The following is a 13,150-nucleotide window of genomic DNA, read 5'->3' as shown; positions in this document are numbered from 1 at the left end:
TCTGCATAGTAACTAACAGTTCTTGATAAAACTTTACGTAGTTTTCGTGTTAGATTTCCTAGTGTTTTCTTGATCGTTTAGAACAGAAAGCGCCCGAAAACCGTCTTTTGTTTGTTTCGCGGCCGTTAGCCACTAGTCACTTGAATCAGCAGTTGTCTTGTGACAGCCAGAGCGAGAGCACCAGCAGCAGCGAGTACTGTTTGTGTGTGTGTGTGTTGTGGTGGTCTTCAGTCCTGAGACTGGTTTGATGCAGCTCTCCATGCTACTCTATCCTGTGCAAGCTTTTTCAACTCCCAGTACCTACTGCAACCTACATTCTTCTGAATCTGCTTAGTGTATTCATCTCTTGGTCTCCCTCTACGATTTTTACCCTCCACGCTGCCCTCCAATACTAAATTGGTGATCCCTTGATGCCTCAGAACATGTCCTACCAACCGATCCCTTCTTCTGGTCAAGTTGTGCCACAAACTTCTCTTCTCCCCAATCCTATTCAATACTTCCTCATTAGTTATGTGATCTACCCATCTAATTTTCAGCATTCTTCTGTAGCACCACATTCCGAAAGCTTCTATTCTCTTCTTGTCCAAACTATTTATCGTCCATGTTTCACTTCCATACATGGCTACACTCCATACGAATACTTTCAGAAATGACTTCCTGACACTTAAATCAATACAGGATGTTAACAAATTTCTCTTCTTCAGAAACGCTTTCCTTGCCATTGCCAGCCTACATTTTATATCCTCTCTACTTCGACCATCATCAGTTATTTTGCTCCCCAAATAGCAAAACTCCTTTACTACTTTAAGTGCCTCATTTCCTACTCTAATGCCCTCAGCATCACCCGACTTAATTAGACTACATTCCATTATCCTTGTTTTGCTTTTGTTGATGTTCATCTTATATCCTCCTTTCAAGACACTGTCCATTCTATTCAACTGCTCTTCCAAGTCCTTTGCTGTCTCTGACAGAATTACAATGTCCTCAGCAAACCTCAAAGTTTTTATTTCTTCTCCATGGATTTTAATACCTACTCCGAATTTTTCTTTTGTTTCATTTACTGCTTGCTCAATATACAGATTGAACAACATCGGGGAGAGGCTACAACCCTGTCTTACTCCCTTCCCAACCACTGCTTCCCTTTCATGTCCTTCGACTCTTATAACTGCCATCTGGTTTCTGTACAAATTGTAAAGAGCCTTTCGCTCCCTGTATTTTACCCCTGCCACCTTTAGAATTTGAAAGAGAGTATTCCAGTCAACATTGTCAAAAGCTTTCTCTAAGTCTACAAATGCTAGAAACGTAGGTTTGCCTTTCCTTAATCTTTTTTCTAAGATAAGTCGTAAGGTCAGTATTGCCTCATGTGTTCCAGTGTTTCTACGGAATCCAAACTGATCTTCCCCGAGGTTGGCTTCTACTAGTTTTTCCATTCGTCTGTAAAGAATTCGTGTTAGTATTTTGCAGCTGTGACTTATTAAGCTGATAGTTCGGTAATTTTCACATCTGTCAACACCTGCTTTCTTTGGGATTGGAATTATTATATTCTTCTTGAAGTCTGAGGGTATTTTGCCTGTTTCATACATCTTGCTCACCAGATGGTAGAGTTTCGTCAGGACTGGCTCTCCCACGGCCGTCAGTAGTTCCAATGGAATATTGTCTACTCCGGGGGCCTTGTTTCGACTCAGGTCTTTCAGTGCTCTGTCAGACTCTTCACGCAGTATCATATCTCCCATTTCATCTTCATCTACATCCTCTTCCATTTCCATAATATTGTCCTCAAGTACATTGCCCTTGTATAGACCCTCTATATACTCCTTCCACCTTTCTGCTTTCCCTTCTTTGCTTAGAACTGGGTTTCCATCTGAGCTCTTGATATTCATACAAGTCGTTCTCTTATCTCCAAAGGTCTCTTTAATATTCCTGTAGGCTGTATCTATCTTACCCCTAGTGAGATAAGCCACTACATCCTTACATTTGTCCTCTAGCCATCCCTGCTTAGCCATTTTGCACTTCCTGTCGATCTCATTTTTGAGACGTTTGTATTCCTTTTTGCCTGTTTCACTTACTGCATTTTTATATTTTCTCCTTTCATCAATTAAATTCAATATTTCTTCTGTTACCCAAGGATTTCTACTAGCCCTCGTCTTTTTACCTACTTGATCCTCTGCTGCCTTCACTACTTCATCCCTCAAAGCTACCCATTCTTCTTCTACTGTATTTATTTCCCCCATTCCTGTCAATTGCTCCCTTATGCTCTCCCTGAATCTCTGTACAACCTCTGGTTCTTTTAGTTTATCCAGGTCCCATCTCCTTAAATTCCCACCTTTTTGCAGTTTCTTCAGTTTTAATCTACAGGTCATAACCAATAGATTGTGGTCAGAGTCCACATCTGCCCCTGGAAATGTCTTACAATTTAAAACCTGGTTCCTAATTCTCTGTCTTACCATTATATAATCTATCTGATACCTTTTAGTATCTCCAGGGTTCTTCCATGTATACAACCTTCTTTCATGATTCTTAAACCAAGTGTTAGTTATGATTATGTTGTGCTCTGTGCAAAATTCTACCAGGCGGCTTCCTCTTTCATTTCTGTCCCCCAATCCATATTCACCTACTATGTTTCCTTCTCTCCCTTTTCCTACACTCGAATTCCAGTCACCCATGACTATTAAATTTTCATCTCCCTTCACAATCTGAATAATTTCTTTTATTTCATCATACATTTCTTCAATTTCTTCGTCATCTGCAGAGCTAGTTGGCATATAAACTTGTACTACTGTAGTAGGTGTGGGCTTTGTATCTATCTTGGCCACAATAATGCGTTCACTATGCTGTTTGTAGTAGCTTACCCGCATTCCTATTTTCCTATTCATTATTAAACCTACTCCTGCATTACCCCTATTTGATTTTGTGTTTATAACCCTGTAGTTACCTGACCAGAAGTCTTGTTCCTCCTGCCACCGAACTTCACTAATTCCCACTATATCTAACTTCAACCTATCCATTTCCCTTTTTAAATTTTCTAATCTACCCGCCCGATTTAGGGATCTGACATTCCACGCTCCGATCCGTAGAACGCCAGTTTTCTTTCTCCTGATAACGACATCCTCTTGAGTAGTCCCCGCCCGGAGATCCGAATGGGGGACTATTTTACCTCCGGAATATTTTACCCAAGAGGACGCCATCATCATGTAATCATACAGTAAAGCTGCATGCCCTCGGGAAAAATTACGGCTGTAGTTTCCCCTTGCTTTCAGCCGTTCGCAGTACCAGCACAGCAAGGCCGTTTTGGTTATTGTTACAATGCCAGATCAGTCAATCATCCAGACTGTTGCCCTTGCAACTACTGAAAAGGCTGCTGCCCCTCTTCAGGAACCACACGTTTGTCTGGCCTCTCAACAGATACCCCTCCGTTGTGGTTGCACCTACGGTACGGCTATCTGTATCGCTGAGGCACACAAGCCTCCCCACCAACGGCAAGGTCCATGGTTCATGGGGGGGGGTACTGTTTGTATAAAGCGCTTTTGTACTTATTTGCTGCGCTTAGCTTTTAAATAGTTTTTCTGGGAAAACCTAGCGTAGTTTTCGCGTCTCGTATTTCAGTGAGTGTTTCTTGATTATCAGAGTAGCTCATCAGAAGATTATCTTGGGAATTTGTCACCGTATAGGGTAGGGTAAACATAGTCATGTGTAGGGACTGTGGTTGTTGTGAGCGGACGCAAGGAGAATTGGCCACTCTTCGGGGGCAGGTGGAGGCTTTGTCTGTTAGGCTCATCGAGCTCGAGGCGCAGGCGTCGGCTCGTAGTGGCGTTGGGGCAACTGTGGTGAGACCTATGCCTACTTCGGTGGCCTTGGAATCACATGGAACCCCTGATGTCGCTGCGTCTTCCGGCAGTGAGCATCTTACCGGTCAGCCATCACTCCAGGGTGAATGGCGGACAGTGGTGGGCTCGCGCGTGCCTGGCCGAAAGGCGAAGGTGGGATCTGGCCGCGTGGCAGCTGCCTTACCCCTTTCCAACAGGTACGGGGTGCTTCCTAGTGGTGATGACATCGTTTCCGAGCCACCACAGGATGCCTCGCCTGTTGGGCCAGTGGCCGATTCTCCGGCAAGGTCCCGACAGAGGGCGGGCCTATTAGTTATAGGGAGCTCCAACGTTAGGCGGGTTATGGAGCCCCTCAGGAAAATAGCGGGTAGGTCGGGGAAGAATGCCAGTGTGCACTCGGTGTGCTTGCCGGGGGGTCTCGTCCGTAATGTGGAGGAGGCCCTTCCGGCAGCTATTGAACGCACTGGGTGTGACCGGCTGCAGATAGTAGCACATGTCAGAACGAATGACGCCTGCCGCTTGGGTTCTGAGGCCATCCTTGGTTCCTTCCGGCGGCTGGCTGATTTGGTGAAGACAACCAGCATCACACGCGGAGTGCAAGCTGAGCTTAATATCTGCAGCATAGTGCCCAGAGTCGATCGCGGTCCTCTGGTTTGGAGCCGTGTGGAGGGTCTAAACCAGAGGCTCAGACGACTCTGCGACTATAATGGTTGCAAATTCATCGACCTCCGTTATTGGGTGGAGAACTGTAGGGCCCCCCTAGACAGGTCAGGCGTGCACTACACACCGGAAGCAGCTACTAGGGTAGCAGAGTACGTGTGGCGTGCACACGGGGGTTTTTTAGGTTAGAGGGACCCCCCCTTGGGCGAAACGATAAAATACCTGACGGCTTACCAGAGAGGACATTATCATCGTTGATAAAGAACGTCCGTCCTCAGAGACCAAAAACAGGAAAAGTTAACGTAATATTGGTAAACTGCAGGAGTATCCAGGGCAAGGTTCCTGAATTAGTATCTCTTATTGAAGGAAATAGTGCGCATATAGTATTAGGAACGGAAAGTTGGTTAAAACCGGAAGTGAACAGTAACGAAATCCTAGACACAGAATGGAATATATACCGCAAGGATAGGATAAACGCCAATGGTGGAGGAGTATTTATAGCAGTAAAGAATTCAATAATATCCAGTGAAGTTATTAGCGAATGCGAATGTGAAATAATCTGGGTTAAGTTAAGTATCAAAGGTGGGTCAGATATGATAGTCGGATGCTTCTATAGACCACCTGCATCAGCAACCGTAGTAGTTGAGCGCCTCAGAGAGAACCTGCAGAACGTCGTGAAGAAGTTTCGTGATCATACTATTGTAATAGGGGGAGACTTCAATCTACCAGGTATAGAATGGGATAGTCACACAATCAGAACTGGAGCCAGGGACAGAGACTCTTGTGACATTATCCTGACTGCCTTGTCCGAGAATTACTTCGAGCAGATAGTTAGAGAACCAACTCGTGAAGCTAACGTTTTAGACCTCATAGCAACAAATAGACTAGAACTTTTCGACTCCGTGAATGTAGAAGAGGGTATCAGTGATCATAAGTCAGTGGTTGCATCAATGACTACAAGTGTAATAAGAAATGCCAAGAAAGGAAGGAAAATATATTTGCTTAACAAGAGTGATAGGGCACAAATCGCAGAATATCTGAGTGACCACCATCAAACGTTCATTTCTGAGGAAGAGGATGTGGAACAAAAATGGAAAAAATTCAGAAACATCGTCCAGTACGCCTTAGATAAGTTCGTACCGACTAAGGTCCAAAGCGAGGGGAAAGATCCACCATGGTATAACAATCATGTACGGAAGGTACTACGGAAACAAAGAAAGCTTCATCATAGGTTTAAGAGTAGTCGAATCATAGCTGATAAGGAAAAGCTGAACGAAGCGAAAAAGAGCGTAAAGAGAGCAATGAGAGAAGCATTCAACGAATTCGAACATAAAACATTGGCAAACAATCTAAACAAGAACCCTAAAAAGTTTTGGTCATATGTAAAATCGGTAAGCGGATCTAAATCCCCTATTCAGTCACTCGTTGACCACGATGGCACCGAAACAGAGGACGACCGAAGAAAGGCAGAAATACTGAATTCAGTGTTCCGAAACTGTTTCACTGCGGAAAATCGTAACACGGTCCCTGACTTCAGCCGTCGCACGGACGCCAAAATGGAAAATATTGAAATAAACGATATCGGAATTGAAAAACAACTGCTATCACTTAGTAGCGGAAAAGCATCCGGACCAGACGAGATACCCTTAAGATTCTACAGTGATTATGCTAAAGAACTTGCCCCCTTTCTATCAGCAATTTATCGTAGATCGCTGGAAGAACGTAAAGTACCTAGCGACTGGAAGAAAGCGCAGGTCGTTCCCATTTTCAAGAAGGGTCATAAATCAGATGCGAATAATTATAGGCCTATTTCGCTTACGTCAATCTGTTGTAGAATAATGGAACATGTTTTGTGTTCTCGTATTATGACGTTCTTAGATAATACAAATCTCCTTCATCATAACCAACATGGATTCCGCAAACAGAGATCATGTGAAACTCAGCTCGCCCTATTTGCCCAAGAAATTCACAGTGCCGTAGACACTGGCGAGCAGATTGATGCCGTATTCCTGGACTTCAGGAAGGCATTTGATACGGTTCCGCACTTACGTTTAGTGAAAAAAATACGAGCTTACGGAATATCGGACCAGGTTTGTGATTGGATTCAGGATTTCCTAGAAGAAAGAACACAACATGTCATTCTTAACGGTTCAAAATCTGCAGATGTAGAGGTAATTTCGGGAGTACCGCAGGGAAGCGTGATAGGACCTTTATTGTTTACAATATACATAAATGACTTAGTTGACAACATCGGTAGCTCCGTGAGGCTATTTGCAGATGACACAGTTGTCTACAAGAAAGTAGCAACATCAGAAGACTCGTACGTACTCCAGGAGGACCTGCAGAGGATTAATGCATGGTGCGACAGCTGGCAGCTTTCCCTAAACGTAGATAAATGTAATATAATGTGCATACATAGGGGCAGAAATCCATTCCAGTACGATTATGCCATAGGTGGTAAATCATTGGAAGTGGTAACGACCGTAAAATACTTAGGAGTTACTATCCGGAGCGATCTGAAGTGGAATGATCACATAAAACAAATAGTGGGAAAAGCAGTTGCCAGGTTGAGATTCATAGGAAGAATTCTAAGAAAATGTGACTCATCGACGAAAGAAGTAGCTTACAAAACGCTTGTTCGTCCGATTCTTGAGTATTGCTCATCAGTATGGGACCCTTACCAGGTTGGATTAATAGAAGAGATAGACATGATCCAGCGAAAAGCAGCGCGATTCGTCATGGGGACATTTAGTCAGCGCTACGGAGATGCTGAACAAGCTCCAGTGGCGGACACTTCAAGAAAGGCGTTACGCAATACGGAGAGGTTTATTATCGAAATTACGAGAGAGCACATTCCGGGAAGAGATGGGCAACATATTACTACCGCCCACATATATCTCGCGTAATGATCACAACGAAAAGATCCGAGAAATTAGAGCAAATACGGAGACTTACAAGTAGTCGTTCTTCCCACGCACAATTCGTGAATGGAACAGGGAAGGGGGATCAGATAGTGGTACAATAAGTACCCTCCGCCACACACCGTAAGGTGGCTCGCGGAGTATAGATGTAGATGTAGATGTAGATGTGTTTGGCGCCGTGCAGGTGAGCGCCACAATCAGGACTGCATACGACCGAGGCACACAGGGCCAACACCCGGCATCATGGTGTGGGGAGCGATCTCCTACACTGGCCGTACACCACTTGTGATCGTCGAGGGGACACTGAATAGTGCACGGTACATCCAAACCGTCATCGAACCCATCGTTCTACCATTCCTAGACCGGCAAGGGAACTTGCTGTTCCAACAGGACAATGCACGTCCGCATGTATCCCGTGCCACCCAACATGCTCTAGAAGGTGTGAGTCAACTACCCTGGCCAGCAAGATCTCCAGATCTGTCCCTCATTGAGCATGTTTGGGACTGGATGAAGCGTCGTCTCACGCGGTCTGCACGTCCAGCACGAACGTTGGTCCAACTGAGGCGCCAGGTGGAAATGGCATGGCAAGCCGTTCCACAGGACCACATCCAGCATCTCTACGATCGTCTCCATGGGAGAATAGCAGCCTGCATTGCTGCAAAAGGTGGATATACACTGTACTAGTGCCGACATTGTGCATGCTCTGTTGCCTGTGTCTATGTGCCTGTGGTTCTGTCAGTGTGATCATGTGATGTATCTGACCCCAGGAATGTGTCAATAAAGTTTCCCCTTCCTGGGACAATGAATTCACGGTGTTCTTATTTCAATTTCCAGGAGTGTAGTATAAATTAATTTAACATATGTTCAGTTTTTAGTATATTTTGATGAGAAATTAATTTTGTATGTTTTCTTTATTTTATTTCACAATTAAACTCTCAACAGAAAAATACACCTTTTTGGCAATATTGCCTGTATGTTTTTGAAAACTGACATCTTTTTTCCTGAACTATGACCACAGTTGTGTACATATTTAGAACATTTTTAAGTTGTTTTCTATATATTGTAAATGTGTATGTTTAATTATGCCAATTATTCAAATTTTCTTTTATTTATTATAAATTCTTTTCTTTACACTCTTTTTTTGTATACAGCCAATACAACCTCTTTTTAAGGCAAGTTTTTTTTAAATTTTAATTTCCTTACGGATATCTATTTCTCATTTAAACACTGGGCAAATCACATTATTTGTACATTCCATTTATAAAGAGAAAAATTACCAAATTTTACTATACAGAAATGAAGTCATTTCCAAAGCTTAAAAATAAGAAACTTAAATATAACAATAGAGAAGTTCTTATGATATTTGGTGAACTGAGTAATCCTTTGTTTTACGTATATCAAGTTGCTAATGTGTTAGGATATGAACTGGCTATTAAAGTAATTGTTAAGGAAAAATATCGTAAAAAATATGAAAATTTCAATAGTCCTGCAGTAGAACTATCCAAATATTCATTACCGTTGGTAAGGAATGATTCAAAAATACTACCAACGTTATTGTTAATGCTTCCATAATAAACTAAATTGTTGAGAAGTGTATCATACTCTATACAATCGAAGGTCGCAAAAAGCAGTCTGACCACGTTTTTCCCTCATAACAACTAAGCGTCTTTTTAATCAAAGATTTAATAGCATGAACAGCAGATTTGCTCTTCCTGAAGTCAAACTGTGTAGCCAGAAGGATGTTGTTATATATAAAAAATCACATACCTGGTAATTGATAATGGATTCTAAAACGTAAGATAAAATCAATGCCAGGTACACTAGGCAATAACTAGGGGCTGCCAATTTGTCTCTCCCTTCTTATAAATCGGCACAGCTTCATGAGACCTAAAAATTCTTCCTCAGATTACAGTAACAGACTGTATTTAAACGTTATTAAATTCAGATAGTAATACTCCTAAAGTCTGTTATTGTTTGTATTTGGTCACTGCATTTACTACACTCCACACGTTCTTACACTTATTTTTGAATTAATGGGAACTAAAGAAGTTAAAGTGATTCTTAGTCTCATCTGCATGTTTATAATCCTTTTGAGCTCTTAAGTGTATTAGCTTATCCATATCTTTTTGTGTAGTCTAGCAAAACCTAAATATAATCTGTTTTTCATATTGTCTATTTCAAAAATACACCACGTATTCTTATGATTATTTGGTTATATGTGTTGTGGTTGACTTTACATCTGTACTGAGGAAAATTAGTCTCAAAATTATTTTAAAAAATTTCTCAAAGACTTTTTTTAGCAAAACTAAGACTATTATTGTGAAATAAATTCTTCCAATTATAATTATCGACTGCAACCATAAAATTAGAAATTAGTCCTGCATTATTGGTCTTGTAATGACCACCTAAGGATTGTTGAGCTCGTTAGATTTCGTACTAGGCCAACTTATTTCTATCCAAACTCACTCACGATCTAAGAAAGCAAGAACAGCTACATCTGAACACATTAATTCTCTTAAATGTGTAAGTATATTATCAAGACAAGCCGCCTCATTCGTAGCTGCACAGATTGGAAAAGTAAAATTGTCTTAACAGAATTTTAAATTCATTTACTTTGTATGTATGGTTTATTACACCAAATACAGCATTTGTCACCGTCAATCATTACACTATACTTTCTCCACTGAGCACTACGAAAAAAGTTTAACAATTCTGAAGTTTTTCTAAAACCTTTATTCAGTCACAATTGGGTGATCTGTAAAGTGATAAAATAATAGTTTTAACGCTCAAAATATATCCCTGTAACTTAAAAGTGTAGCGGACTACACAAAAAACCTAAATCTAATTCACTATTACCATTTATTAAACCTTGCTTTATATTAATTGATACATCTACATGAATATGAAACTAACTTGAAAACATCTAATACATGAAAAGAACTTTCATTTCTATTACACCTGTACTTGTCAACACATAGTGAATCGAGGACCTTCTCATTTGCAAAATCATTTAAAAATATATGTTCTGGACTCACACCTTATACACCCAGGCAGCTTATTATAAATGACAATGTTGATGAATAAGTTGTATTATAAGGGCAGTCGTGGTATCTGCTATTTTTGTGAACATTGACTAGCTTCAGACTGGATCACATGACAGGGTGAAGAACTATTTACAAAATTCGTAACATTAAATTGCCTCTGACCTTTGATATTTTCTTGACTATCATCAAGGGCCTAGTATAGGTATTTACAAAATCTTGTTAATTTTTAACCTTTTTCTCCAGTGCGAAACCCGATATACCACCTACTCCCAGGCTTTCTTTGTTACCCCTAAAAATAATTTTCCTTCAAACAATAGACTCCAAGGTATCTGTTTGTGCTAAGCCTAACTTATCAGCTAGTTTTATGATTTCCTAAGACACACGCTATCTTCCAAGTCCATTCAGGTGCTGGCCATAAGGTATGAATTCTTTTACCTATGTCAGTTATATTTACAAAATAAAATTTTTGAAGTACAGTAGAGCGTCGATAATTGGGGGACATGGATGTTCGGGAAACTGGTTTGTTCAGATAATCGAACTGTACATGTTTATTTGCCAAAAAGGAGTACTGTACAGTAAATTTATTCATAAAAACAGGCATCTCTTTTAGAAAGGACAACACCTTTACGTTTATGCATTTTGTACCATCAAGTTCACTTCTTCATGCAGCAGCACACAAGTGGTCATAACAGAGAACAGAAGGTGACTGTTTGTACCGTGAGAAGCTCTTCTTGTGGGCATGCAATCCTTCAAACTGCGTGGAGCGGCACGCCTCAACTCTAAGCTGGCGCAGCTGTTGCTGTGAACAGCTTTGATACTGCCACTACTTCTACTGCCAGTCCAGTGCCAAGCTGACAGAAGTGAGCTGATTGTTGAAACACAGCGACTGGTGGCTTGGCCGGTCAGCAGCGCCTCGTGAAGGCCCCTTTAGAAGCAATGTTCCGCCAGCGGTGGCCCAGTGCGGCGACTACTGTGGGAAACTTGGTTTGGGAGTGAGGGGGATGATAGACGGTAGGGTGGAAGAGTAACAGTTGCGAGAGAGTACACAGTTTGGTTAAGCGGTCGTTCGGTTGACCGACGTTCGGATAATTGGCGCTCTACTGTATTTACAAAGTTTCTTCATATCTTCATTTTCTCATGCCACTTTTACAATTATGCATGATCAGAATGGAAAATCGTGATGAAATGGTGTTGAGAACAATATAATTTCTGTGTTTTGTAGGTCATGCAATTATTTTCTTAATGACCATAAGAACAGTTTTTCCTCTTTTCCTGCTACATCATTTTGCTCCAGCAAGAAAAAACTGCCATTTTGCTAGCATCTATAGGTGCAGAGCTTGCCACAATGTCTTTAAATTTTGCACAAAGTTTTGTTTCGACTGAGATATGAAGGCTCATACTGCTTTGAATAATATCCATTATTTTCCATTTGGAAATTTTTTTTTTCATAAGGTCTTATGGGGCCAAACAGCTGAGTTCATCGGTCCCTAAGCTTATGAACTACTTAATCTAACTTAAACTAACTTACACTGAGGACAGCACACACACCCAAGCCCAAGGAAGGACTTGAACCTCTGAAGGGGGGAGCCATGCAGACTATGACAAGATACCTTAGACCGCGTGGCTACCTCGTGTGGCCGTTGCTTTCCATCCTTAGATGTGTGCATAGAAATGTATTTTCACAGGCCTAGGTCTGCATGTACATCTTGGTGTCTTTGGACTTTTATTTCTTTACATCCATTGACATTTGGCTAATTTTTACTGCATTCTTTACTAACTTCACTTTGATTAGGCTTATGTGGGTTTGGCAGTTTAACTTGTAAGCCTACTTTAATGCTGTATTCTTTAACACCAAGTGTTCAAGAATGTGAAATCTCTTTTTCAGGGATGGAAAATTTACATGATCTTTCTACAGCATAGGACTGCAACTTTTTGTGTTAGGATAAATCTCCTAGCATTTTTGTAAACAGTCTTTTGACCTACATTGATTGTTTCTTTTTACTCATCCTGGAAAAGTTTTTTCTGAGTTCCAAATCAATCACTGTGTTCTCCTTTTACAGTTTCTCATTTTCTTTAGCCAAAGCCCAGTTCTCCTCTATAACAGCAGATAAAATAACTTGTAGAGAATTATAGTCTGTGTGTACCTGATGTTTATCTTCCTCCAGCATGATATTGTCTATATTCTCCAGGCATACTTTGCACGGCTATTCGCTAGTTTTGTCTCGAAGAGAGCCTTCAGTTAACTTTGGACATCGAAAATGTGGTGTCACCGCCAGACACCACACTTCCTAGGTGGTGGTTTTTAATTCGTCCGCGGTCCGTTAGTATACGTCGGACCCGCGTGTCGCCACTGTCAGTGATTCCAGACCGAGCGCCGCCACACGGCGGGTCTAGAGAGACGTCCTAGCACTCGCCCAGTTGTACAGCCGACTTTAATAGCGATGGTTCACTGACAAATTAAGCTCTCATTTGCCGAGACGATAGTTAGCATAGCCTTCAGCTACGACCTAGCAAGGCGCCATTATCAATTGCTGTTTATCTTGTGATGCATGTACCGTCAGACCGATGTTCACCAATTATGGATTAAAGTTAAGTATTCCAACAGATATGTACTATTTTTGCTAGTCTCATATCCCTGACCTGTTCCACACCTCACGCCAGCATGCGTGAGCTTAAACGTGTGCCATTCAGCTTCCTCTCA

This window comes from Schistocerca serialis, chromosome 10, assembly GCF_023864345.2.
Source record: "Schistocerca serialis cubense isolate TAMUIC-IGC-003099 chromosome 10, iqSchSeri2.2, whole genome shotgun sequence".
In the NCBI taxonomy this organism is placed as follows: Eukaryota; Metazoa; Arthropoda; class Insecta; order Orthoptera; family Acrididae; genus Schistocerca; species Schistocerca serialis.
This window is presented reverse-complemented; position numbering follows the sequence as displayed.